We start from the raw sequence: 27,138 nt of genomic DNA, 5'->3' as shown, positions 1-27,138 counted from the left end.
AACCAATAAAGCAACAAACACCACATTACTTATGATTCAATTATCAACTTACCTCTACAAACAAGGTTGTGGAAGATCTACCTTCAAGAGGACCTAAACAAAAACAAACAAATATATAAGGCACTTGTTTTTGTTCTTACAATAGAGAATATATCCAGTTTCACAGCATTCGGTCTTAGAGGAAGCACAGATATCAAGGTCCCTCATGTCTCTAGAGGATAGTGTTTCTATTCTACATTGAGACTTTTGGCCCTGTATTTAGAATGGAAATAGCAAAAAAACACACCCACACATACAAAACACTCAAGAAGAAACTCTAAACTGGATAGGCTCCCCACAAAAGGACAGCTTAAAAGCTGAGCTCCGACAGGCACTTCCAAATAAAGATTGGCCGTATAGTCACTTACATTCTTTTGTATCAGTGTGCAAAATAGGGCCAGTGCAAAAAAAGAAACACAAACTGGTTTCAAATGCACTACAAATGAAACTATTAATCAACTTGAGGTCCTTTTGCATAACTACTCCTTTTGCTGCATGAACGTAAGTAAATCTATACACCATACACACTTATTAATATCCTGTATACACAGACCTTTTATTTTTGTTTTAGTTTTGGTTTGCAGAAGCACAATGGGGCCACTTGAACGCAAAATGCCCCAACAATATAGCATCCTGTGAGGTCTGGTCAAAGCATACAATGTGGTACATGGGAGGGAATAATGCACTGATTATTTGCTTTGTTTTCCTACACTTGTCAAACTCAAGTACGATAAGAGCCCTGCAATGTTTCCCTCCTCTACCGCCCCAAATGTCAGTGGACCAATTAGGGTATTCCAACTTGAAATCTGTCCTCCCTATCCGAGATTGCCAGCAAGTGCTTCGCCAGACATGCAAGAGAACGCAATTCCTTTTGTTATTCATCAAAGGAGTCTAGGGTTTCGTCCACAAGTCTTGGAGGTTCATAAAAAAACGCCCCTCCATCAACCAAGCCACATCGTTCTACCAAATATGGGAGGATAGTTCAGGGACAACGTGTTTCTCTTGGAATTAAGACCACGCAGAGCAAAACCGGTTTGAATCCTGGTCCCAAGCTTAGAGACTGGTCTCTTGTATTAAGCGAGTTATAAAATATTACATTATTCCAGCCACAACCCTGGTCTCCTTGTACCCTCACTTACCCAATCTTAGCGCACAAGACAATTTATCACAGAAGAGCGATATCTAGTCGAAATGGATGCACGTTAGTCCTAAACTGCACTGAGCAACAGAGTAAATATTAGGTTAAAAAGGTATTACAGTCTTGCAGCGAATTCCAACATAAAAAGGAATGGGTCGTTGGCATTAGGATTGAGCTTTACAAGGCCGTCCCCTCACTTAACCCCACTGATTTATACTACAAGTACCTACCAAAGCTCAGGAATGTAGCACAAAAGTAAATCAGCTCTACAAGTAGAGGTGCGCTATAAAAGTGCCATGCAACAGATTTTCAACAAATTGAGTGGTGCGTAATAACTCTTCAATCAAATGGAATGGCATAACAGGCAACCTACAATCGATAGTCAATGCTAAAGCCTTTCGATCCCTAGTATAGGTTGAAGAAAAAGAAACCACTATCTTATTGCCAAACTCAAGTTCGTTCAGTCTGATCAGTAGCCACAATAGATGCCTCAGAATCAATATATTTTAATTACCCAACAGTTATTCGATGCAACTGATAATTGGCTAAGACCTTTAGAGAGATCGAGAAAAAAAACGGTTCCTTCCCAACTGCCTCAAAACGTGGAAACCCATTACCTGCTAACAGAGCATAAACCTCTGAACTGAACCCAGGAAGACAACTAAACTGAAGGTTTTTGGGCAACAAATGTGTAAAATACAACTATACATACGTTGATCCATGGATCAGTTAGATCATAGATTTCACCTCCCATTAGTGTTCGGAGAATAAATGGCCCATACAGCCTTAACATGGCATGCACAGTTCAAGACTGCTAACAATCTCAATTATCTACCTAGAAGGGAATTCTAGACGTGCATAACCATTTACAGAGTGGGTCAAGGCTCAGAACTAGCAGCAAACCACTTAGTGCCTTTATGAAAGATCCACAGAACTGGTTAGGTCACAGTTTCAGTGCATTCTTGGGTAGCCAATATTCAGAATCCAATTTAAACAGCAAGTTAACATTATCAGAAGGGGTAACACACCTGGTGTACCTTGAACAGATGGAACATTTCACTACAGGTTTGTACCGAAACCAAAAGGCAAAAAAACACCTTACTAGTTGAGGATATGCAAAAGGAGAAATTATGAATAAAGGGCATGGATCTCATCTTCGTCAAACTTATAAACCCCAGCGTAAGCCAAGGGGCATCTTGGCGCTGGATTACATGCTGATGCCCCTCTCAAACTTGGAGCTCAGATCCACGAAATGGTAATATAATATTCAGCAATGTGTTATGTTACATTACTGGGATTTATACTGTGCGCTGCTGCCATTTACTTGGTCTCCAGGCAGACTTGAGCGTGGTGGGGTAGGATAGGGAGGATATGTGGCGGTGGGGGGGACGAATGATGGGTTCATGCATGCAAATAGGAAGTACTCAGAGCTCTACATGCAGTTCAGTTGCTAGGTCTTCTGGGCCAAGAACTTGGGGGCATTTGTGTCCAAAGAAGCACCTCCTATGCCCATATGGCCCCGCTCCGATTCTCCACACGGCTGGAGGCTGCCATCGTCCCCCACTGGGGACAAAGGAGCAAGAGGTAAGTGGGTTGGGGAGGGCAGGGAGGAGGGAGGAAAGGGGAGGGAAACCAAAAAAAAAAAAACCTTACCCGAGTCACCGGCGGGGGGTGGGGGGGGCCGAAGGCAGCCTCTCAACCGTGGGGAGGATGGCTCCGCTTCGAGCCTCCTCATTGGCTGAGGGGCTAATACCAACCCCCCCCCGCCCCTGCCATGGACATGGAGGCTGGAATCCTGGCCAATCAGAATGCGTGGTGCATTCTGCTCGACTCTCGCCGGGTGCTCATTTTCAATATGTTACTGGATAACAATTCATAAAATCTATCTAGAAATAATCCAGAAAAAATATGTTGTAAATGATTTTCCATCTCAACTAGTAGACAGTATAGCAACTTATTTACATCACATTAGGAAAGTTATTTTCCCACAAATACCTTTCGGTTTCTGGTTTCTTCGGAAATTACACAAACGTGTAGATTATTCATTTATACAGTTGGAGTTAAAAGCAGCCGACTATACAGGACTGGCATTGATAACAATTGGTATTTACCCATAATTCAGCACACTCATTATCGCCTAGACTATGGATCCAGGGACCATTCGACTGTACACTACACAGATTGCAAACGGGGAGATCCGCAATTGTGGAAATGTTACACACATTAGCAGAATAGCATACATCAGACTGTACACTCCATGCAGTAGAACATGGAAGATCTGCATGGTTTAAAAATGTAATAGCATAAATGGACAGTAGATTGTACACTCCCAGGACGTAGTGACCTTAATATAAATTGTGAGCAATGACACATGCTTGTGATATTGGGCTAATATCGAGGAATGGATTGTATTGTGGGGACGTTGTGTTAATGAACATTCGAAATTATTCTCTGCTAGGAACGGACATAGCCATCTATGAAAATACACAGATTTGTAGACGGCCCACTACATTAGTCATAAAAAGCTCACTACATCTATTTAGATATAAACTATAAGCTATGTGAAAATAATTTATTTCCTAGAGGACATCTTTACCCCTTGATAATAAATGTGCTCGATATTGGAAGAGGGGGATTTATATGCCCTGTGCAACAAATCAATAAAGCACAAAATAAAAAAACGGGTTACATGTGTGACGTCATCAGTGTCTCAACACGGTGACATCACAACGATATGGCACGCCAATACCAATAGTGGCCTTTTTGGGGGAACACAAGTTCTTCCTGAAAATGACAGCAGCATACAAACTTTGGATCCCCTAAATTTTGAAGGATACACGCAAGTCTAAGAGGGGAGGGCAACCTGAGCAATCTATACTACTGAATGATACCCTTAACAATACTGAGTATCTTTTCTCAGATACATTTGGATAATCCCCTGGGAGACATAAGCGATACACCACCCCACAGCCACCAGATATCAACAGATCAACCTCTTAAGGAGGTCATGGACAGACTTAAAACAATGCATGCATTTTGTTTTATTGAGAACACTGTAGAAAGTTGATGGTTGCAATATGATAAAATGACTAAAAAGACTAAGGTCCGTTTATTTGTAGAAATTAAGAATAACACTTTAAGGATCTACATAGTCCATAGTCGATTACCAATGGGGACCAAGTCAACCCATAGGGAGGCGAGTCTACATTACGACTGCTCCTAGAGTTGGAGACTACGCATCATATAGTACAGATTATTCAGCAAATCTGTTTTCACAGGAGGCACCTGTTGACATTAGATCAAATACAAGATTAGCACGCTGAAGCGGTAGGTGAGCGAGACATACAAATCTAGGTTCGTCCCTTTTCGCCCCCCCACTCTTAAATATTGTGTTGTAATGTATTTCCCTCGCTCCTGCTTTGAAACAGTATTTTCTTATTGTCCAAGCACCTAACAAGCAAACAAAAATATTACAGCTCATATACATCAATGTCATTATGATTTTTGGTCATCATATTTACATTAGGAAGGACAACTGCATAAATGAATCCACACGATTGTGTAACTCCGAAGAAACCGGAAAATCCCTTTCTTCATGTAATGTAAGTAAGTTGCTACACTGTATACTCGTTGGGAGATGGAAAAGCATTTACAAAGTCTTTTCTGGATTATTTCTAGATAGATTTTATGAACACTTTCCCTGATGAAGAGAGTTTCTCTCGAAACTTTTTGGGCCAACCCCCCCACACCCCAACCCCTTACCTCAGTTTTTTTTATCTAGTAACATATGGAACATTTAGTATATCTTGTTTGCACAAATCCATGTATCATTAAGTGTGTTTATATGAAATATTGTAAAGCAGTTGGTATCCTATTTACTATGAAGTAATGAATGTATTTGCATAAATATAGATGAATTGGTTTGGCATCCAGTCTTAGATAATGTGGAGGGGACCGGAGTTGCCCGTCTTGGGAACTCACCAAACCACATGCCTATTTACTGCCCATGTGCCAGAGCAGTATCTTCTCCCCACACCTGGATCAATTAAAAATGTATACTCTATGAGCTCAATTGAATTATTTTACACCATATAACCTAGGGTATGCATAACATTTAACATAAATGTGTATGGCCATAATGCCATGTTTTGTAATTACCAAGAATCCCCCCATACACGATCTGATGTCAGAGGGTGGAAACAAGATGAACAGGTGGGCCCAGGGCAGGCTTCGAAAGTATAGGCTCGGGAGAGGGGGGACAGGGGACGAAGCAAGTTGAACTTAGCAAGGGAGAGCAAATAGCTGTGCATTTGGGGAGCACCAGAAGCAGTAGTTCTCATGGTGAAGCTGGACAGCTAGAAGTTGCACAGAATGGAGATTTGAAGAGGAAACAAGGGCCTGCCCAAGTACTGTTTGGAAAACTTTGCAACCAAAAGCAGAACAGATAATCAAAAGGATATCGCTGGTTGCAATTATTGATGTTCTGGAGGTAGGGCAAACCTTAATCAAGTATGGCCCTTTGGAGAAGGCAAACGATCGTGACTAACTACAGAGTATGTGCAAAGCCAATAGAATTGTGCCCCAGCAGGCACGATTTGGTTATTGGGTTCCAGGTGGATTAGAATTGTGGAATTGTGTCAGTGGAATGGTTTGAAGTCTGGCAATAGCGGCGGGGGGGGGGGGGGTGGAGGGGGTGTTTGGGGGCACAACTACAAGAAGTTGAAATGACCAAATTGATAAAGTGATGGTTCAGAGCAGGTCTGTCAGGTGGGGTTGGAGGGGAGGGCGGCCAATTTGTACAGCGTCATATAGTAAATTAGTTGAGTGGTAGCTGCAGAATTTAATAAGATCAAACTGGTTTTGAAGGATGGACTTGGAAGGAGAGTAAATTGAGAGGCCAGAATAGAGGAGAATTTCCGATTCCTCTCCATTTATAACAAATGTGCTGTGCTTAGACTGCCGTGGTCTTCAAACTGTGGGGCTGCCCCCTTCCGCACCCAGGGGGCCAGATGATGGCCAGGGGGTAACTACTAAGCTCTTTAAAAAGTGATTCTACCAACTGCATTTTAAATGAAAAATAAGCATTTGACATTTGCGTAGGTATACATACACAAGTAGCACAGCCAGTGGCACATTTTCTGTGGTCTCGAAATTGTAATCACATTAGGCGATTTAAAACAGTCAGCCTGGCGCGGTCTTTGATGGACCACGATGTGGCTTGGAATGCGTGTGAAGTAAGGTTGTGATGTCAGTATCTGGCTTTGGGAGGTGTGAGGGACGATTTTTTATTGTCACGAGGCTCATGAGAAGCCGACATGACAGCATGATCAAGCTTTGTAGGTTGCTGGTAAGTGCAGCACTGGGGGTGGAACAGGATGGGATAGATATGACATGTCATTTATAACTCCTGTACAAAAGTCTTTCTAGGCGCGACAGGACAAGGAAGGGAAGACAGGAGGCCAAAACAACGATCTTACTAGGGTTTGTGTCATTCAGATCGCGCAAGTGCCAGGGGACGAGGGGAGAGTGCAAGGGAACTTGTAAATAGTTCAGTGAGGTGGCTCATAAGCACAGAGAGACAGCGGACTGTAGGGTGGCAGATACAGCCCCTAAGTGGTTGGGAGGCCCAGAGGCAGTGCAAGGGCAACTGGTCGCACAGGAGCCTGGTGCCCCAAGTTCAGTGGGTGGCAGGTAACACAGCAGACAGGGACATCAGCCAGGGAGAGCGAAAGATGAAGAGAAAAGGATTGTCTTTAGTTCCTTCCGGAACTAAAGGTGGTCGTGCTCATGTTTGCAAGAGGCAGGGAGGCTGTTCCAGAGGGAGGCCTTAGCCGAGGACAGACATCTACCCCCCCCCCCACACCCACACTCTGCCTGGAGACGCATCTGACCCTCGGAGATGGAGGTGGATGAGCGCACGGCTTGAGAATGAAGATGCTTAGGAAGAAAAGGTTGGATGTAGTGTGGTCCCCGGCACCAGAAAGCCTTGTGAACAATACAGAGGGTCTTTAACTTGATCCTTGCAGCCACAGGTAGCCAGTGGAGAGATTTCAGGGATGGAGAGATACAATACCTGGGCTTGAAACCAAGAACACGCCTCGCAGCCCTGTCCTGGATTAGTTGTAACTGGCAAAGAGTAGAGGCAGACAGATTTAGAGAGAGGCTGTTGCAGTAGTCCAGCCTAGAGAGAACCAGAGCTCTGGAGACTGAGTTTCTGGGAGAAAGTGAGAAATGAATATCTCTGAGGAGGTGCAGCTGATAGTGTGACTTCTTATAGACGTCAGAGATGTGAGGAGAGAAGGAGAGGGTGGAGTCGAAGATGACATCAAAGTTCTTAGTCTCACAGGAAGGTGCAAGTAGAGGGCTCAGGGTGTGCAGTCACAGTGAGAGGGAAGGCGGGAGCAGGTGTCCCAATGAGAAGGATCTCAGTCTTACCAGAATTAAGGGAGAGATCGTTGTAGGCACATCATTCCTGAATTGCAGACAGTCAGATATGAAAGAAGGAGCAGAAGAGGCTGAGGGGAGTCTGAAGGAGAGCTGGGCGTTCTCCACATAACACTAAAAGTTTGAACAGATTATAGAGATGCTGTGGGCCAGAGGTGCCAGGTAGTGGTTAAATAGCCAGGGAAAGAGGTTAGAACCCTGGGGAACACCACAAGTAGAGGGGGATAGAAGAGAGTAAAGACCCTAGTTGGACCTGGGAGGGTCGATCTGTGAGAACGGTCAACCAGGCTAGGGCCGGACCAGAGATACCCAGGTTGTCACGGAGACGATTGAGCAGGATGGCATTGTTGACTGTGTCGAAAGCAGAGGCTAGATCAAGGAGACTAAGGACAGAAGCCAGGATAGAGTCAAGATTGGAGAGCAAGTCTTCACAGGTGTTCAGGGGAGCGGTTTCTGTGCTTCTGGCTGTTCTGAAGCCAGACTGGTTGTCATGGAGACAACCAACAGATTCAGTATGTAGATTAATCTGGAAGATGGCCAGATTTTCCAGGAGTTTGCCCAGGAAAGGAGTGATGGAGATCGGACGATAGTTTGCGGGAGAGGAAGCAGAGGGCTTCTTAAGAAGGGGGGGTGCACAAGGGAGTGCTTAAGGGGGAGGGGAAGGTTCCAGTGGCAAAAGTGATTGCAGAAATCGCCCAAGGCTGGAGCAAGGGTGTCAATGTTTTCCTTAATGGTTCTGGAGGAGCAGGGGAGCACCTGCTTTGACAAGACCTTCATAGATGGACTAGTCTAGAAACATTGTCAGGAGTGAACAGGAAGAAAGGTGGAGGAAGGAGGAGATACAGCCAGAGAGGGGCCTGGAATGATACAGGGATACAAAGTGGCGGGAGAGGAAGGAGAACGTGGACAAGATGGCCTTCGTTTTAGTGGTGAAATAAGATGCCAGAGCCGTGAAAAGGGCCTCAGAGGGAACAGGAGAGGTTGAGACTGCAGCAGGATTGGCCAGCTCCTTGCAGATTTCAAAGCGTTGGCCAAGTTAGAGGCGGCCCAGATGTGAGCTTGGATGTAGGCTCCCTTCTTAGAAAGGAGTATGTATTGCCTTTGGAGCAGGCGGCAGGCCAGTTTGGCAGAGGATGAGCCTGATGCCCTCCACTTGTGCTCAATGGTGGCAAGGTCTGAATCGTAACAAGAGTTGCACTTGGATGCAGGTTTCAAACAGATCCATATGACAGGGGCAAGGACATCTAGAGTGTTTGAGATTGAGAGATGAAGGTTGGAAAGGGCTATGTCGGAGTGCGAGTCAGCCAAGGGTGTAGGAGGAGGAGAGAAAGTGCCAAAAGCCTCCACTGACACACGCTTCATGGGCTGGATGACCGAGAAGGTGGGTGGCAGTGCTGGGGGTTGGCTTAACCTGAGGGGCACAGAGCGACAGGCGAGAGAAGAAAGTTGTCAGTCCAAGAGAGCAAAGTGGTGAGAGGGTTGGAGAGGGGCAGTTCTGACGAGATCAGAACATCCAGGGTACGAGTCGAGACAGAGGGAGAGAGAAACGGAGATCACATTGAAGGCGTTTTTTGCAAACAATTACTACCGGTCCCAAGAAGTTATCCCATTGCCAAAAATGTAATGGAAGATTCTTTTAGACAGAATGTGATCCCAATTATTGCGAATACCATGCACAACAAGCATTATAAATGTCTAAATCTATGGAGAGATCACTAAAAAGATCATGGAGAGTGCCGACATTGACAAGCTCACCCTCATAACGAATCCTGATATAGCAAAAATTAAATTATGGGTGTATGATTGGATCACTACACAAACGAAATGCAGGAGTTATAAAATCTGCAAAGGCACACGCGTTCCTCTGAAAAAATTCTATCAAATACCAAAGTACATACAAAAATATCCTGACCAAAAATAATCAAGCAAAAATAATGCGATAGCATTTTAATTTATGGCCAACTAAATCCATCTTAGTTATTCGATCTAAAGACCGACTGAGCAACGGGAAATGTCGATATTGTAATGCTTAAGATAAATATGAAACTTTGAAACATTTACTAGTGTATTGCAGCAATCTGACAGAAATATGCATGTTAATGTTAAAGGACATTTGTACCGCGCACTATCACTACCGGAGTGGTCCCCTGGCGGCTCTGAAAGAGGGAGAGGTGGGTTAGTGGGTGAAGGCTGGAAAAGTGTAAGATTGCAGTGATGTGCTGTTGGCAGCCTCAGCCCGGTGGTTCCGTCGGCTGGGCCTGGGGTGTATGCGGCCGGTAGTCATGTGCTGATGTGCGAGTCTATGTGTGCTTTTGTTTTGTTGTTGCAGTGTAGTGAAGTTCGTGCGGTTTGTTGTGCTGAGGTTTGTGTTTGGTTTGAGAGGTGTATGCAGAGAAGGAAATGGTTAGTGGTATTGGTTAGTTGGTATCTCTACCCTGGATTGGCCAGTTGGGCTCGTGTAATCTTACACGACGGGGTGCTTGCACACCCTGTGCCTCAGAAGGTACGTGCCCGTTTTGCATTCAAGGCCCCTTGAGCATTTAGCTGTCCCCTCCGTCCGCTCCCTCAATAACTTCGCATGCTCCTCACCCCCACCCACATGACCAGCGCACCTGCTAGTGTCCATACTTCAGATTGTGTGGGGATTGGTGGTATCTCGTCCGTTCCACAACCCTGTGGTACCAAGTTGTAGCTGTACGGGTGGTGGGGGGGGGGGATGGTAAGGATTGGCTGGGGTTGTTTCCTCGGTCTCGCAGGTGGACCCCTGTGCCCAGCGTCAGCCCTACTGGTGCTCAGAGTACTTCTGTCGGTTCTAGGGGCTTGTAAATGTCCTTTCTGTTGAGTCATTTGTTTTACTGTTTCGGGTTTAGTCTCTGGTGTTGAAGAGCTAGGTTTTTAGTAATTTTCAGAATTTAAGGTGATCTTTGGTGTTCATTACTTTTGGGATGTTGTTCCAGGTTTTCGCGGCTAAGTGGTAGAAGGCGGTGCCTCAGTTTTTTCTTGATGTAAGGTTTTAGTTCGTCGGATTTTGTTGGTTGACCCGAGCGGTCTCTTTGGCTTGTAGATTGTTATTTTCCTTTGTAGGAATTCTGCTCCTTGTCCGCAGATTGCCCTGTGCGTTATGCACATTGTTTTGAAGGTGATACAGTGTTTTACTGGGAGCCAGTGTAGTGTTTTTAGGGCTGGGGTGATGTTGTCTCTTCTGGATAGTTTGAGGAGTAATCTGGCCGCTGCGTTTTGGATCCGTTGTAGCTTCTTCAGTAGGTATTCCGGTATACCGAGGTAGAGGCCGTTTGCATAGTCGATACTTGACATGATGAGGCTGACGATAGTGAGTGTGTGTGAAGGAGAGGAAAGGTAGTATTTTTCTTGCCGTGTGGAGGAGGAAGAAGCATTTCTTGAATGTTGCGTTTATTTGCAGTTCTAAGGTTAGGGTGTTGTCCATCAGGACTCCCAGATTTTTTACTACCTTAGATGGTGCAGGTCCCATTTCCGTTGGCCACGGGATGGCGGTTTCCTTCTCTTGGTTGGTCTTTGGATATGATCATGATTTCTGTTTTTCCTGGGTTGATTTTCAGGTTGTTGGCATTCATCCAGTCGAAGACTTTTTTTAGACAGTCGGTTAAGTTTGAATGATCGGCTTTGGTGTCTTCGATCTTGTAGATGATTTGAGTGTCGTCTGCGTAGTTGTAGCATTTGATGTTGTGTTTCTTGAAGATTCTGATAACTGGGGTTTGGTAGATGTTGAAGTACAGTGGTGATCGTAAGGATCCGTGTGGTACTCCACAGTTGTTGACTCGTGGGGTGGATTTGAAGGGTTTGATCCGAACGGTTTCAGTTCTGTCTGCTAGGAATGATTTAGTCCAGCGTAGCGCTGTGTCTGTTATGCCCATGTCTTCTAGTCTTTTGGTTAGGATGTCATGGCTAACTGTAGAGGGCTGCAGAGAGGTCGAGCAGAATAAGGGCTGATGTTGTGTTGGAGTCTGCGTTTGTTTTTAGGTCATCCCAGATGGGTAGTAGTGCCGTTTCTGTATCTCTTGTGGGTCTGAAGCCGACTTGAGCTTGGTCTAGCAGGTGGTGTTCTTCAACGTATTCTTGGGTTAGTTTGTATACGTAGGTTTCGAGGAGTTTGGCCGGGTAGGGGATGTTGGCGATTGGTCTGTAGTTGGAGTTCATCTACGTCCCTGCTTGTGTTTTTCAGAAGTGGTTCGATGTAAGCCGATTTGAAGATCCTTGGTACGGTTCCTGTTGCTAGTGATAGATTTAGAAGGTTTCTGAAGTATTCTGCTGGCGTTCCTTGTGCGAGGATTGATTTGTAGATGTCCGGGGGACAGGGATCCATCTGTGAGCCCGCTTTCTTGCTGTGTTTTACCAGCATTGCGAATGCCTCTGCTGAGATTTCAGTAAAGTTATTGAGTTCGTGCTGCGGTTCTGAGTTCGGTTCGTTTGGTTGTATGTCGCTGCTGGTTGGCCTCTGTTGGATGGTTTGTCGGATGTCATTGATTTTTTTTTTGAAGTGGTCTGCAAGGTTGTTGCATAGTTTCTACGAGGGGATTGGGGTGTTGTCACAGCTTGGTGGGTTTCTCAATTCTTTAATGATGCAGAACATTTCTTTGTGCGTGTTGGTGGCATTTGTGATTCTGTCATCATAATGCCTTCTCTTTGCCTTTTGAATTTCCTTCTTGTATGTGCAAATTTGCTTCTGGACAGTGTTTTTTTGTCTGGGTTGTAATCTTTCCTCCATTCAATTTCCATCTTTTTGTTTTCTTTTTTCATGGTGCTTAGTAGTGGGGTAAACCATTTTACCATTGCTCTATTTTTTGATGGTGTGAATGGTTTTTCTGGGGCCATCTTGTCAATTGTATCTGCAATCCATTTGTGTAATATCTCAGCTTTCCCGTCTAGGTCAGCTAGGTCTAGTTCTGTTGTTGAGGGCTTGGTTAACTCCAGTTGTTCGAATAGGTTGCCTTTTTTTGACGTCTTTCCAGTTTCTTGTGGTGGTTGTGAGTCTAGGCGGTTGGGTGCAGACTTGAGTAGGCAGAATGATTACGAATGGGATGATGAGATGGTCGCTCCACAGTATTTGTATTGGCGGTGCCGTGGTGATGAGTTTTTCCTTGGCGAAAAGTGCGTCCAGGGTGTGTCCTGCCGAGTGAGTTGCCCCTTTTACTAGTTGTCGTAGTTTCATGGTGGCGAGTTGTTCAATCAGTGAGTTTTGGGAGTTGGCATGACTGTCTTCGAACCAGATGTTGAAGTCCCCCAGTATGATTAGGTGTTCGTGGTTGATGGCTATGTTGGTTATGGCTTCTATGAAGTTGTCGACGAAGGATGCATCATAAGTTGGGGGCCTGTACACCAGGATGAATGTGATGTTGGTTTTTGAGCTAGCTGTTAGGTGCATGACCATGGACTCACAGTTGAGGATGTTGAGTGGTTCGTCTGTTCTTATTTTTAGCTGTTCTTTAAATGCTATTGCGATGCCTCCTTTTTGTTTTTCCTGTTTATTTGAAGGCATTTAAAGTTTGCTGGAAGGCAGCTTTGGAGTGCGATTTTGTAGGTGTCATCCAGCCAAGTTTCTGTGATGAAGAGGAGGTCAATGCCATTGTCGTCGAGTAGGTTGAAGATCTCTGTAGAGTGTTTTGACATGGATCTTGCATTTATTAGATTGCAGTGGAGTTTAGAGGTGTAGTTTGGTTTGGCTTGGCTTTTTTTGTTAGGGTCGTTTTCTGATCTTGTTCAGGAGCAGGTTTCAGGTTGTCGGCGTCCTCGAATAGTTCTTCTAGGTTTAGTCTAGGGCAGGGGTGCACAACTGATTTTGACAGAGGGCCGAAAGTACCTTACATGAGGGCTATAGTGGGCCGAAAAGTAAATGTGGGCGGGGCGGTAGGCGGGGCGTGGCAGGAGGCTTTTTAAACCCCCAATTTGTACTTAACACATGGAAAAAGAATGTTTTTGAGGGGTAACAATTTTTATTTGCATTTCAAACTTACATTTTGTACTACACATTTTCCATTGTTATAATTTATTTCTATTTAGTTATTGTATCTCGCCTGTTTAATTAACTTATATATATTTTATTGACCCTAGATACACTATGCCCCATACACTATGCCCCATGGCCCCCTTACCCCAACCAAACACTATGCCCCATGGCCCCCTCACCCCCAACCAAACACTATGCCCCATGGCCCCCTCACCCCCAAACAAACACTATGCCCCATGGCCCCCTCACCCCCAACCAAACACTATGCCCCATGGCCCCCTCACCCCCAAGCAAACACTATGCCCCATGGCCCCCTCACCCCCAAGCAAACACTATGCCCCATGGCCCCCTCACCCCCAACCAAACCCCCAACACAGCACACACACAAACATGCACCAATACAGACCCGAACCCCCACCCCCAACTCAGCACACACACACATGCACCCATACAGACCCGAACCCCCCACCCCAGCGCACACACACAAACATGCACCCATACAGACCCGAACACCCACCCCCCCAACGCAGCACACACACAAACCTGCACCAATACAGACCCGAACCCCCACCCCTCAACTCAGCACACACACAAACCTGCACCCATACAGACCCGAACCCCCACCCCCCAAATCAGCACACACACATGCACCCATACAGACCCGAACCCCCCCACCCCCCAACTCCAAACCCCCACCCCCAACTCAGCACACACACTCAAGCATGCACCCATACAGACCTGAACCCCCACCCCCCAACTCAGCACACAAAAAACATTCAAATCAAAACATTCATACACATCCGACACCCCCCACCCCCGCATCTCAACATACACACAAAATACATTCAAATACAAACATTCACACACCCCCCCATCTCAACATACACACAAAATACATTCAAATACAAACATTCACACCCCCCCCCACATCGCAACATACACACAAAATACATTCAAATACATTCATACACATCCGACACACCCCCCGCCCCCGCATCTCAACATACACACAAAATACATTCATACACATCCGACACACCCCCACCCCCGCATCTCAACATACACACAAAATACATTCAAACACAAACATTCATACACATCCGACACAACCCCCCACCTCCGCATCTCAACATACACACAAGATACATTCAAATACAAACATTCACAACCCCCCACATCTCAAAATACACACAAAATACATTCAAATACATTCATACACATTCATACACATCCGACGCCCCCCCACCCCCGCATCTCAACATACACACAAAATACATTCAAATACATTCATACACATCCGACACACCCCCCCACCTCCGCATCTCAACATACATACAAAATACATTCAAACACACACATCCGACACACCCCCCCACCTCCGCATCTCAACATACACACAAAATACATTCAAATACAAACATTCATACACATCCGACACACACACCCCCCACAACATACACACACAAACAAAGCAAAACAAACCCGACACACAAACGGACCACTTACCGGAGACGTGCTGGAAGGCAGGCAGGTAAGCGGCAGGTAAGCTGGAATCGTACTACGGCTGGCGTGGTCCAAGGCTGAAATGCCTTCCGGCATCAAGCCTTATGGACCACGCCAGCCGTAGTGCTGACCCTCCATTGGTGCAGCACACACGCATTACGTGGCTCGTAGGAGCGACGTGATGCGTGTGTGTGCTGAGCCAATGAGGGTCAGTGTTTTCACCGGCCCAGAAGACAACAAAGACTTTCCTAATGGAGGGCGATCCGCGGCCGCCCTCCATTAGGAAAGTCTTTGTGCCTCTCGGGCCGGTCAAAAGGGCATGGCGGGCCGCAAATGGTCCGCGGGCCGTATGTTGTGCACCCATGGTCTAGGGTTTTTGTTTTCATCTGGTTCGTGGGGGTTCTTCTTGCTTTGGTGATGTAAGGTGTTATTGCTTCAGTTGTGTGCTTGTTGTATCTGGTGGGGTTCGTTCTTCTTCGTGATTTTGTTAGGTTGTTTACTGTAGTTGGTTTTGGCCTTGCGTTGGTTCGATCTGATGAGCAGGTCTCAGCGAGGTATGGAGTTGGGTAGAGGGATTTGTCTCTTCTTTCAGTGTTGGTCCGATTTTTGAACCTGTCTGTGGGGGTGTGTTCTGTTGTTGCAGTTCTTAGTTGCAGTTTCGGAGTGTTTGTTCTTTCTTCTCTTCTTTCCCTCTGGGTGGGTCGGTTGCGCAGCATTGTACAATTCCAAGTTGTTTTTAGTCTTATTAGTACTTTGTGTGGATGTTGTCCGCTACCGGTTTTAGTCTTTGTTTGTGGGTCGTATTTTCAGCTGATAGTGTTGACTATTTGTTTAGTTGTTTTCTTGGTCGGGGTATAAGGGTGTAGTTAAGGGTTGTATAGTTATATAGTTGGGTTTTAAAAGTGGCTCTCTTTGGTCTCCGTCTCCCTGAGCGTGGTTCACTGTGGTGAGCTAGCCATGTATGTTTAGGGGGGGGAGAGAGGGGCACGCGCTGGCCTGGGAATGACTTTGAGGGACGCAGCTAGGACTTACTTCCTTGATGTAGTCAGGGCAGCGAAGCCCTGCTAGGTTTGAGAGACAGGACTATAAATGCAGTCTGAGTATGATACAATGTAATATGGAGACGGAACCTTACTACACGAGAGACCTGTATAGTGGGAGAGGGGCCCATAAGTGCAATCTGCGTGTCATACTATGCAATTCGGAGACCGAACCTCAGCTGAACTTGATAGACCTGTATAGTAGGAGAAAGGCCTATCAATGCAGTTTGGAGAACAGACAATGCAATTTGGGCACGGCGGCCCTGTTATCAATGCCTTTTGGGGCGCCGACGGGTGATCACATTGGTAGACATTGGTTTAGCCTAATGGCCAGGTATCTAGGGTAGAGCTGTACCTCTTCTGACCCCAGCCCCCCTACCTTACTGGTCCTTGTAGTTGCTGGTTGACGGCTGGCCACTGAGTTGGCTTCCCCTGCGGACACCTGCTGACACTTCCTGGAGTCGCCTCTGTTGGAGTCACCCTTGGCCTTGGGGCCCTTAGCCGCTGGGGGCTGCCGGGCAGAGGGCTGCCCTGGGAGGACCGGTGATGAAGTGTGGATGCACCAATGGGAGGGAGGGCGGTTCGGGAGTTGGGGGGGGGGGGCGGACTGGGGAACCAGGAAGGGAGAGGGGATGCAAGGGCCTGCTCCTGGGCACAGGCCCACAGGTTACAAGGCTAAAACAGACCAGGTGGGTGTTTCAACTGGGCACACACTCACCACGCTCCAAGGGTCTGCAAAAGGAGCCGGTGGGAACTTCTAAATATACACATTGGCTATTGAGTACACTTCTAAATGCAACTTTTTCTCAGAGAGGCTATTGGGCACAGCTTCTAAATCCACACATAGGCTATTAGGTATACTTCTAAATGCAACTTTCACATGTTTAGGACAGAGTTTCCACGTGCAAATATACTGCAGAAGTAATGAATTTACATGTTTTGTTAGATGAGTGGTAGGGTAGTATGGCCTGAAGTAGTTGCCTCTGGCCCTGCCCTTGCCACACTTGTTGTTGGCTTCTTGCTTCTCCTGCGGATACCTGCAGATACGATCTGGAGCTGTCCACCGTATGAGCCGTCCTTTGCCTCGGGTCCTTAGCCGCAGGGGCTGCACGGGCAGAGGGCTGTCCTGGGACGGTCGGTAATGGTCTGGGTTAGATAGTGCGAGGGCCAATCAGGGATGGGGGCAGGCTGGGAGGCGGGAGGGCGATGGAGGACCAGGAAGGGGAGGTAGGGAAGCGCTGGGCAACGCGGGCCTGGGGATACAAGAAGACACTAAAACCCACTCAAGTTGGGTCGCGGGGCGCTGGCACACTCACCTGCTTCTCAGATGGGGAAAGGGGAGCAGGTGCACCTAACGGGTCGCTAGAGCCAGGCAGCCACTCGCCAGCAGCCAATCAGGGATGGGGGGGGGCGGGCTGGGAGGCGGGAGGGCGACGGAGGACCAGGAAGGGGAGGCAGGGAAGCGTGGGGCCTGGGGCTACAAGCAAACACTAAAACCCACGCAAATGGGGTCGCGGGGCGCTGGCACACTCACCTGCTCCTCAGATGGGGGGAAAAACATGGAACAATACTTCCAAAAATACTTCCAAGACTATCGTAAGCTGGATCAAAAACAAATGTGGAACTTTATAATAAATGCTGAGCATGTATTGCTAAACTTGGCAACAATGTTTAGAGAAATTTAATTCATAACAAAAATGGATTGCAAAATGAACCAGTGTGAAGGTCAAGAATGATGAATGGTTTTTATTTGTAATTTGACATTTAAATTTAATGCTGTAAATAATGATAACTATTTATAATGCGAAAGGTTTTGATGTAAAGTGGAAACGCTAAATAAAAAAAGCAAAAAGCAAGAAATAGAAAAAGGGAACAAAAAAGAAAAAAATGAAAAAGCAAAGAAAAAGTGAAGAAAAAGATAAAAAGAAAAGAAAGAAATGAGAAAGAAAAAGGAGAGCGATCCTGAGGAGGGGCTAACAGCATCTGCGTGGATGTTGAGGTCTCTGAGAAGTTGTTGGGAGGGAGAGGCAAGGTGGGAGCAGGAGAGGTCAGCCCACTCGGGGAGGAAGAGGGCGACCTGGCCAGGCGGCTTGTAGATGGTGGCCAGAGTGAGAGAGAGGTCAGGAGAGATGGAGAGCCTGCAGACCAGGCATTCAAAGGAGGTTAGGCCTGCACAGGAATGACAAAAGCATGGATCCACTCTGAGAAGATCAGGGCTACTCCCCCTCCAGGACGGCCAGTTCTGTGTTCGGAGAAGATCTTGTAGCCATCTGGGAGGAGAGTGCCAGAGCTGGCTGTGAACCAATGTCTCGGTGAGAAAGAGTACATCAAGATTAAACTTCGAGGAGACGGCAGATGTCTGATGAGTGCTTGACAGCAGAGACTGATTTAAGAGTAGCAACGTGGAGCAGATTGCCACCTTTGTGCCGAAGCGTTAGAGGTGCCCGAGAATGGGCAGAGGACGAAGGAGGAGATTGCAGGGTAGCCGGAGAGGAAGAGGGTGCCAGAGATGTGGCAGAGGAAGGAGGCAGCAGAGGAGCCAGAGAGGGGTAGGTAGGAGTAGCAGGAGAAGGAAGATCAAGTATAATACAATGCAATGGTAACCGTACAAAAATAAGGTACGCAAACACTTGATAATCCAAGGAAAACCTGAAAGTAAGAGGAAATGCAAGCGATGCAGTGGAATGACAATACAATAGTTGCAGTACGAAGGGGCGTGAAATGCAGCGATAACAAAAGCATGGAACAATGCAGTAGTCATGGCTTAAGGGAGCCTGAAGAGGAGGGATGCGGGTCTGGGTTGTGAGGGTTGCGCAAGGCCGGGGGAGCAGGGACAAGTTACAAGGGGAGCAATGCAGAGAGGGATGCGCTAGGTCAGGGGAGCAGGGACGGGTTTGCGAGCGAACGCATGTGGCGCGAAGACAGGGGGGGAGGGTGGGGAAGAGATCTGGGCCTAAGTTGCAAAGGGAGCACGTGTGGGGGAAGGGAGAAGGGCATACGTGCAGGCAGGGGAAGCGGGGGGAACAGTCGCAGGGGGGGGGGGGTTAGGACAACCTGTGTGCAAGAGGGAGAATGGGACAGACATGCAAGGTCAGGGAGTTTTGTGGAGTGCAGCAATGCTACTCACCCTCCCCACACCTTACCTTGCAGGCACAGGAGGGTGAAATCGTCCACCCTCAATCTGCGCTGCCACCCCATCGCCGCCCAACAACTGCATTACACAACACTGCAGCCTTGTCCTGTGAGGTCTTTGCCACAGAGGGTCTGACCCTTGGTTTTTAAAGGCTCAGGAGCGTGGAAAGTTGCATGCTAGGCGTCGTCAGGGCAGCGCCTTCTGCGTACCTGCATCGCACAACGCTGCAGAATGGACTAGGCATCCACAGCATCAGCTGGGAGGAATAACTGCCATCTCCTAACCAATCAAAACTAGGATGCAACACGCCAGCGTAATGCAGCTTTAAGGCGAGGCAGAGATTGACCCAATCACACAGCAGTCCAGGGGTTGAAATTGAAATTCACAGAGCAGAAGCTGGAAGTAGCTCCCAGGTTTTGGGAATTTCCTCTCAATTAGGAGTTACTCGTCGGGAGCTATTAAAATACCATTAATTAGTTCAAAAATGAACATTTTAAAATCGAGGACAAAAAATAAATAAAAGCGCATGCGTAAGAAAAGTAAATGCAGAGGTTGAAAAATGACACTTCGGTTGTTATTTAGCATTGAGATGCACTCCTCAAAACAGAAGTGTCTGAAAGATTGTGGAACTTTGCTTCCCTTCCCCACAAACAAAAACGCACACAACAAGCCCATCTATTTATAGACTGAGTGGACTCAACAAACCATAATGGTTTGTAAGAGAGCAGTCGCTTGCCACGTTGCCTTACTTTTCAGTCCGGTCTGCTGTCGTGCAGCTGGTTCTCACTGAGTCATTACCCATCTTTGCCATTAACCATCTTTGCCATTACATCAAACTCGTCCACACATTTATTTACCTACACTGAATCTATTGCGGTCTCCGTCAAATTGTTACCTCAGTCACCTTTTTCTGTGATGCCACTTCAGTCACTTCTTCTGCTGCAGAATGAGGCGGCTATGCAAAAGTGCCACAAATGTAAATTGCACATAACACGCAAACTAACAATTTCCAGTACATATGCTTGACATGTTTTTTAGAGGTTTGTCTATGCATCGTCTATACACATTTCCTGGCACATAAGTACATTTGTGCGTCACTGGTTGGCTTGGGGAGCTACAGGTAGCGGTTGGTGTCAGACTAAACAGGCCCTTCTATGCTATATGCTGCAGCTAAATAGCTCACTGCAATGTCGAACCCTGCAGCGTTCGCAACTCACTAGCAGAGCGTAGATGACAAAGTGGGCATGCTTGCCTCACCACGTGTGGCACACGTCATGGCCACCGAAGAATGAGGCGACAGAAAAAACACTCCACACGTGCCCAAGACTGGAGCGTTGTCCTGCTGTGCTGTATTTCGAATCCCAAAGCATGTTCTGTCTTACGGCTCTATAGCTCTATTTGTCCACGCTTAACGTACCAGGTTCAAAAAAATGCATAAACGTTTAAAAAAAAAAAAAGGTATAACTTTACATTCGACTTCAGACATTAGGGCTTCGTGTGATTATTAAGGTAGCCCTTTCACAACCGGCGTAATTCCTGCACTTCATGAAAATGTAGACTGCAGTAAGCAGCCATAATTTGAGGCACTAACGATCAGAAGCAAAGGGACATAACTTGGGGGGGGGGGGGGAACAATATCATTAACCCTTTGTGCACACACTTTTCAATTGAGGATGGCCTTACTGTACACCTCTAAATGTGTGTACCAGGGGTTTGCAACCATTGGTTCTCCATAGGTTATAAAGCACACATCCCATCAGCCCTAGTCAGCAGCGTCAAATGCAAGGGATCAAGGGAGCCACAGTCCTAAACATCTGGAGAGTCGTAGATTTCAAACCCCCAGATGAATACAATTCTATGGCAGGACTGGAGGGGAGCATTATGCTTCAACTTCTTTTATTTACCACTCTTCAGCAGTTTCAACAAACTATAACAAATCAACAAACTTCGGAAATGTCCAACGTGACTTTTTATCTCTTAGAACTACAACTCCAATAGTCTCTGTAGTCCTTCACCACTCCAGCTCAGCTATGACCACATCCTGTCCCTGAGCTCCTCCTGATCTTTTACTGCTCTTCAAACAGAGTACTATTTTGGTTACCTCTTCATAATATGGTCTTTATGACTTTTCTGTAAGAGTAGTTAGTGATGAAAAGTAGGAAGAGTGATTAACAAGTGACCAGGGCTGCACAGTCCATATTGTACTATATATATTTAAGTTGTGTATATGCGCGTAGGAACAACAGCGCACCTGCGGCGAAGTTAGGAGAGGCGGCCGCGGCGAGTGACGGAGCTGCGCTCCGATCAATAAGTATTTATGGGCTTGCATAGGTAAGCTAGGGTCCGTGGCGAGCGACCCTGTGCCGCATGACTGGCACATTTGGGGTTGGCCGTTGCCGGGGACCTCAGCAGAAGCCTTGGCTTCACAAAGAGTGTTCTGGCTCCCACCCTTGGAGAGGCGGAGCTGGAGCCTCTTCAGAGCCGTGTACCATGTGATTGCAGTTCCACAAGGGAAGAGCGCTCTGGCCCCCCACCCTTGGGGAGGTGGAGACGGAGCCTCTTCCGAGGACCGAGCCACGGCCGCATTTCATCTGCGACACAGCGTTGTAGAGAGCCGGGCCAGCGGTGATGGTTTCGTTCGATTGAAGAGCAGATTCATTTTATTGCCTGTCATAACGACGCCGCAGCGTAACACGGCATAAAAAAGCTTCCGTGAAAGAGCATTCGCGAGGAAGGATTACTTCCGCTTTTCACAGGCAAAACGAATTCTAGCCTATAAAAAGGCACGCAAAGCCTTGCATGAGAGGCATATTAAAGACATACAGCCTGATTTAGGAAGTGAAAAGACAGCAGTACAGTGCAGCCACAAGCATACCATTAAAACAAAACAAAAAAACCAAAAAAAACACAATAAAGACATTAAAATTTTAAAGGAGTATACAGGCATCAGACCAATCGGCGTGGGCGTGCCCAGACACCGTCACAGGCAACAGGCACACAGCACACGCTTAAGCGTGTCGGAGTTCGAATGGAGCGAGGAAGAGCAATCCCTAGACCTTGCTGCCAGCTTCAAAGAGGTGCTAGAAAATTTGCCGGTTGATGCAGTGGCCCAAGGGGTGAGACCACTGCAGGAAAGACTGGAGACGCTAGAAGCAATGCTGAACCAGCCCAAAGGTAGCACCAGAGAGACTAAGCATGTCCACGGAACCCTCAGAGACAGGGTCTAAGGGGAGTACTCAGGCCCGTAAGAGGAAATCTTCTTGCAACTCCCAGGGCCCATCGCATGGGGCAAAAGAAAAGGCTGTAGAGGTTGCGGACGCCTTCGCAAAGCTCAAAGAAGACTACTTGCAGCGTCACACAGTGCCAAGCCTCACGACTCCCCACTGCAGGGGAAGAACACTGGAGAAGACGACCCGGGCTCGGAAGAGGAGCCGGCAGAGGGAGACCTCTCCTCACATGAGGCAGAGGAGACAGTCGAGGAAGAGTGGGCGAAGCCCAGCAGGGGGAAAGAGCCCCCGCAAGGAGCTACACCACGAGGAGGAACAGGAGGACATGTTCGACCCAGATAGCATCCGAAACCCATGGTCCTCAAACTGGCAGCCGTCGGCCAGAGTGGCACAATACATGACGATTAGGTTGAAGGCGGCCCTAGACAAGGAAGTTAGACAATGCCTTCGAGCAGAATGCCCTCGACCTGATCTTCCCAGAAAGGTGGTGGAGACCCCCAAGCTGGACCCTAAAATGTTGTGTCCAAAACCAGCAAGGACCCCTGTAAGGGTATCGACAGATCGTGGAAGAGCTGCCAGGAGAAGGTCCTAGATTTAGCAGGCCCTCTCGCAAAGAGCTAGAGATACAGGAGAGGAAGTGGACCCCAACACATTAGCAGGATGGGCGCAAAGAGCCGTTTGCCTCCTGGGGAACGCTAACTGCGTGATCGCCTCCGAGAGAAGGAGGGGTCTCTTGCTCAAGATCGACCAAAACAGAGTGATCTTGCGTCTTATGAAGGAGGCAGCACAGGGCCTCCTCTTCAGAGAGACTTTTGGGAAGGAGATGGGCCGGTTCGTCTGCACCTACATGTCCTTGTAGCAAGCACAAGTTTCCATCCGGAAAATATTCCCGAACAGGGTTTTTGCCGGGACTAGTTGTTTCAGGGGTTGTACAGCCGGTCGCCAACAAGGAAGGAGAAGACTCCCCCCACCCCCCAAAATCATAGGGCACAATACTGGGAGAACAGGCAGCAGGATGCGTTCTTCCCAGCCAGAGGCCGTGCCCCCAGGGGACGCAGAGGAAGGTTTCGGCCGAGGCCAAGGGTTTAACTCCAGATAAAAACGATATCCTACCCTCCAGGGGTGGGGGGGGGTGGAAAATCTCCAGTATGTTCTGGGAAAATTGGCACGCGCTTTCCAGCGATGCCTGGATTTTGCAAACTGTAAGAGGTCTGCAGCTAGAGTTTATACAATCACCAGCGCAGGCGCGCAGACCACACCAGCAGCGTCTAGCTGATGCAGAGCAGAGATGCCTAGATCACAAACTATCACAGCTAGTGCAGAAGGATGCCATATAAAAGGTGCTCAGAGACCGCCCAGCTTTAGAAGCAACATGTTTCTCATACACATAAAGGAGAAAGTCTGGCCTGTGATAAATCAGAAAGAATTGAACGGATGGATCGCGTACCATAATTTCAAGATGGAAGGCATCCATCAGCTCAGAGATTGCCCGAGAGAGGGGGACTGGCTGACGGGTTAGATCTGAAGGATGCCTACCTGAAGATCCCAGTACAGAAACGCTACAGAGTTTCTAGCTTTTTTCTGGAAAAAGCAGTTCTGGCAATTCAAGACAATGCCCTTCGGGCTAGCGTTAGTGCCCTGGGCTTTCACCAAATTGATGTAACCAGTGGCGGCAGCAATACAAGAGAAAGGCATAAGGTTGATCATATATCTAGACTACCCATCGCTTCTGTCGGAAGACTGAGAAGCACTGGAGTACCATACGAGATTGGTACAGGACCTGCTCTGGTTCTTAGGATTTCTAGTGAACGTGGAGCAGTCAGATACCATGCCAGCACAGAGGTTAGATTTTCTGGGATTCGTCCTGGACACAAGGAAGGCTACTCTAGAGCTTCCGGCCCAGAAGATACAGGATATCAAGAGAGATCAGGCTATGCCTGAGGAAACAGGTGATTTCACTCAGAGTGCTAGCAAGAATAGTAGGGCTGCTAGCAGCATCCATTAAAGCCATATTTCCAGGTCCTTTGCACTATCGAGCATTACGAAGATTGAAAATAAAGCATTTACAACAGGGCTTGAGGTATCATCAGCTGATACCATTGGACCCAGAGTCCATCACAGAACTGGAATGGTGGTTGCAGAATATGGATGCTTGGCGTGCCACCTTCGGAGACCGACCAGACTTGATCATAGAATCAGATGCCAGCCGTCAAGGCTGGGGAGCAAGATGCAGAGAACTGCAGACAGGGGGCAAGTGGAGCGAAGAAGAGCTTTGTCTTCACATAAACTGTCTAGAGCTCCTAGCGGGATCTTTTGCAATCAAAGCGTTCACGAGAGACAGGGTGAAGTCATGCGTCCTGCCGAAGATGGACATCTCAGCAGCCCGATACATAAATCACCTAGGAGGAACAAGATCCAGGAAGCTAGCTGCGCTGGCGAAGGATTTTTGGCATTTTTGCCTTCCGTCAGGGACATCAGTGACAGCAGAGTACCTGCCCGGAACACTGAATGTAGTGGCCGACTGGAATTCCCGGTACATCACGTACTCCAGCGACTGGAAGCTGGATCCAACAGCGTTTCAAATGCTGGATCAGAGGTGGGGTCCTGTACGCATAGATCTGTTTGCGTCTTAACTCGATGCACAGACAACCAATTACTTCAGCTGGAGACTAGATCCAGGAGCTCAAGGGACAGATGCGTTCTTGCAGGACTGGTCGAGCGGCCTTCACTACGCCTTTCCCACCTTCACGATGCTCAACAGAGTTCTAGCGAAATATCGGAGGGAGAGAGCAGAGCCGATTTTAGTGGCTCCGCTATGGAAATCACAAGTGTGGTTCCCAGTGCTGATGGAGCTCACAGAGTCCTTCCCGAAGGAGACCAACTACTCACGGACCCAGCTGGGTCGTGTCATCCTCAGAGTGAGAGGGACACTCCCGCTCATTGCGTGCAGGATATCAGGAGACGCTGGGCGCTGCCAGGCATTTCGATTCAAGGTGCAGAACTCCTCGCAGAATCCTGGGCTCCATCCACTAGGAGGAGCTACGACGCGGCTTGGTGTAAAGGGAGAAGTCTTCATACCATTTCAGCCCCTGTAGTGGCCATACTGAACTTTCTAGCACAGCTGCTGCAAGACAGCAATGCCTTCCGTACCATAGGAGTATACAGGTCAGCGATTTCTGCACATCACCTGCCAATTGATGGAGCCCCCGCGGGGGAAAATCCAGCAGTAGTTAGATTGCTCAGAGGAGCTAGGTTTAAAGTACAGCCAGAGCCTAGATAATATACATTGTGGGACGTCACATCAGTTCTGCGGCTGGTGGAAAGCTGGCCATCAGTCAGGAAAACTAGCTATGCTGCTTTGTCTCGTATCCTGTAAGCGTGTGTCAGATGTCAGGGCATTGGAGATTAATAGAAGAGCCTTTGGCCCGGAAGGAGTGACCTCCTTCGTAAAGAGAACTAAGACAGGAACCTCTTCGGTTCACTACCCATACTTCCCGAATAATATCAAGTGGTGCGTAGTAAGCTGCATTAAAGAATATGAGTCTAGGACAGCGGAGAACAGAGCAGAGTACTAACCAATTGCAGATAGCATGTAGAAAGCTGTTTCTCGCAGTAAAGACAGCTACCATTGCTAGATGGGTCAGAGAAGTGATCCAAGCAGCAGGGATTGACTTGAAGTACGGAGCTCATTCCGTAAGGGGAGTTATGGCTTCCAAGGCATTTATGGCATGAGCATCATTGCAAGAGATCACGTTAGCGGCAGATTGGGCTAATAATCATACTTTTACAGAGTTTTACTTAAAGCCACCTGAGAGTATAGCCGTTACGGTATTGGTGAAGCTTTAAACAAGCATATTGCTCGCCTCCAGTCTTGCCATAGAATAAAGATTACCCCTGCTAGCTGCGCAGGGAGTATTCATTCTATTAAAGACTAGGAGGCGAGCATTAATTTCCCACCCGAGTATGTATGGTTATTATAATGTTTATTAATATGATAATGCATGGACACCAACCTTATGTTCTGCTTTGTATCTCCCTTAGGAGAAGAGCAGAAGAATAATTGAGTAAGGAGGCTAGTCGCCAGGGCAGGAACAAGCAGCTAGAGGAGTATTGGCACCCAGTTTGAGTGGATGAAGTCTGCGCGCTGTTGGAGGGACAAAGTTGTGGATTCTAAGTGTCAATTCAGAGCACAAAAGAGAGGAGGAGCTCAGGGACGGTATGTGGTCATAGCTGATCTGGAGTGGTGAAGGACTACAGAGTCTATGGGAGTTGTAGTTCTAAGAGAAGTGTCACTTTGGACATTTCAGAAGTTTGTTGATTTGTTATAGTTCGTTGAAACTGCTGAAGAGTGGTAAATAAAAAGTTGAAGTATAATGCTCACCTCCTAGTCTTTAATAGAATTAATACTCCATGCGCAGCTAGCAGCGGTAATCTTTATTCCACCCCCGTATCTGTCTAACTAGCAATGAGTGGCCACAAATAGAAACATTTTGAAGGAGGGAGTTCTGCCAATGCACCCGCCTCAATCCCAGAAGAGGCTAAAGCATGTGTGACGACAGGGCTACTGCTCTGCAGGAGCATGGCGAATAGTGACACATTCCTACTAAGCCGCACACACTCACTAAGCCAGC

At 47.4% G+C, this 27,138-nt stretch overlaps 1 protein-coding gene across 4 annotated transcripts in view; it reads right to left on the bottom strand.

Moving 5' to 3' along the window:
- Positions 1-27,138, bottom strand: part of PELI1 (pellino E3 ubiquitin protein ligase 1) — a 436,503-nt gene that overhangs the window by 303,833 nt on the left and 105,532 nt on the right. For all 4 annotated transcript variants that reach the window (XM_069608182.1, XM_069608184.1, XM_069608185.1 and 1 more), the window contains exon 2: positions 53-93. The gene's annotated coding sequence lies outside the window, so the exon portion shown is untranslated. The remainder of the gene's footprint in view (positions 1-52; positions 94-27,138) is intronic.

The sequence above is a fragment of the Ambystoma mexicanum genome, chromosome 4q (genome assembly GCF_040938575.1).
Source record: "Ambystoma mexicanum isolate Mex_15411 chromosome 4q, UKY_AmexF1_1, whole genome shotgun sequence".
Lineage (NCBI taxonomy): Eukaryota > Metazoa > Chordata > Amphibia > Caudata > Ambystomatidae > Ambystoma > Ambystoma mexicanum.
Note: the sequence above shows the minus strand (reverse complement) of the source record. Positions and strands in the feature narration are given on the sequence as shown.